The sequence below is a fragment of the Elephantulus edwardii genome, unplaced genomic scaffold (genome assembly GCF_000299155.1).
Source record: "Elephantulus edwardii isolate Elephantulus edwardi_28Jun2011 unplaced genomic scaffold, EleEdw1.0 scaffold00009, whole genome shotgun sequence".
Classification (NCBI taxonomy): Eukaryota; Metazoa; Chordata; class Mammalia; order Macroscelidea; family Macroscelididae; genus Elephantulus; species Elephantulus edwardii.
The window spans coordinates 25681527-25683391 of NW_006399759.1; the positions used below are offsets into that span (position 1 = coordinate 25681527).

Here is a 1865-nt window from a genome sequence, read left to right on the forward strand (position 1 = left end):
AGATAGAAAGATGGTAATTAAATATTGTTTATGTTATGTTTCATTAAATTTAGTCTGCTTCCTGGAGTCCCTATGAACAACAAACACATCTGAGCCCTGGCCTATCCTGCCATCTTCATCTTCTCTGGCACACTTGAGCCCATTGCTCCAGTCATTGTGTAAATTTATCTCGTTGAAGGTCTTCCTCTCTCTCTTTTTTTTTCCTTTTTTTGCAAAACACTAAGTGCAAACTCTTTATTTTATGATTTTGGAGAGAAAAAAAGTATATTTAATGAGAGATGAGAGAGAAGCATATTGTCAATTCTTGGCATAAGTTTTAATTCTTTCCAGCAGAACCAAAACCTCCTGAACCCCTTTCAGTGTCATCCAGAACTTGAACTTCCTCTATTTCTGGATTAAAAAATCCGTTCACAATTAAGCTGTGCAATCCGATCACCCTTTTTTACTTCAAAGTGTTCTTTGTCAAGATTAAACAGTATGACACCAACGTTTCCTCTGTAATCTTCATCTATCATACCAGCTTCTACATCTATGAAATGTTTTTCAGCCAAGCCAGAACGTGGAGCTACTCTTCCATAATACCACAAAGGAAGGGCTGTCTGAATGTCTGTTTTCACAAGAGCTTTCTCTATGGGTGGAAATGTATAGTCATAAGCGCTGCACAGGTCGTAGCCCGCGGCCCGCGCACACCCCCGCATCAGGAACACAGTGTGCTCCGAGAGCCTGGTGAAGCAAAGCCGCAGGGCGCCCTACTGCGCAAGCCAGGCCCACTTGTTGGGAAAGATGGCGAGGATGTCTTCCGAGCAGGTCATAGTTGTGCAGTAAGAATGCGGACAGACGAATGCAGAGGATGGGGTGAGAGAGAAAGAGCGAAGGTCTTCCTCTCTTTTGTCAACTCTCCATCCACCTTTCCAAGCATGATGCCTTTTTCCAAAGAACAGCCTCTTCCTAGTAACATATCCAAAGTATGTGAGATAAAGCTTCAACATCCTTGCTTCCGAAAAGCACTATGGCTACACTTTTCCCGTCATATATCTGATTGTTGTTTTGACATTTCATGAAACATTCAATACCTTTCTCCAACAACACAATTTAAAATGATCAACTCTTCTTGTGTCATCCTTATTCAATGTCCACCTCTCAGATGCATAGCAAGTTATTTAAAAAGATCATAGCTTGAATCAGCTATATCTTAGTCTTTAAATTTATATCACTGCTTCTCAGTAACTTGGAGAGGTATGAGATAGTGGACTTGCCCAATGCAACATATCTGTGATCACCTAACTGCTGGTGTCAAGGATGTTGATTGTGGATCCAAGTACGATGAAATAATTGACAATTTTAATCTTCTCTCCATTTATCACGTTGTTGCTTGAGAAAGTAATATATATGCTTTTCAAAAACTTCAGTTAATAATTTTAAAAGCAAGAGCATAGTGTAGAAGGCACATGAATAAAGAATAACTTCTCTTTAAAAATTTGTGTTATCAGAATATAACTTTATTACTATGCAGTATTAAATAATTATAAAAAACTTACATCAGAACTTAAAAAAGTGAAATAAAATAAACTCACCTAATTATATATCCACTTGATAGTTTAACTAAAGAGAGTAAACTTATTTCAAGTCATTTTAAATCACTGCACCTTCCTAGTGGATTATACTTTGAGACAAAAGAACTACAAAGAAATCTTAATATCTGTTCAGGAGTTGTGTTGTTAGTTGTATTATCAATATTGTTACTCTGAAACTACACACAGCAGAAATCATGTGAGCAAGAAGACAATGGAATGGCATATCTAACACTCAGAGAATACAATTATCAACAAAGAATACTATACCAAACAAAACAGATCAAGATAATC

At 37.2% G+C, this 1865-nt stretch overlaps 1 pseudogene; it reads right to left on the reverse strand.

The window, feature by feature from the left end:
- Positions 1-316: 316 nt before the first annotated feature.
- LOC102866791 lies at positions 317-812 on the reverse strand (annotated as a pseudogene).
- Between the last annotated feature and the right edge of the window lie 1053 nt (positions 813-1865).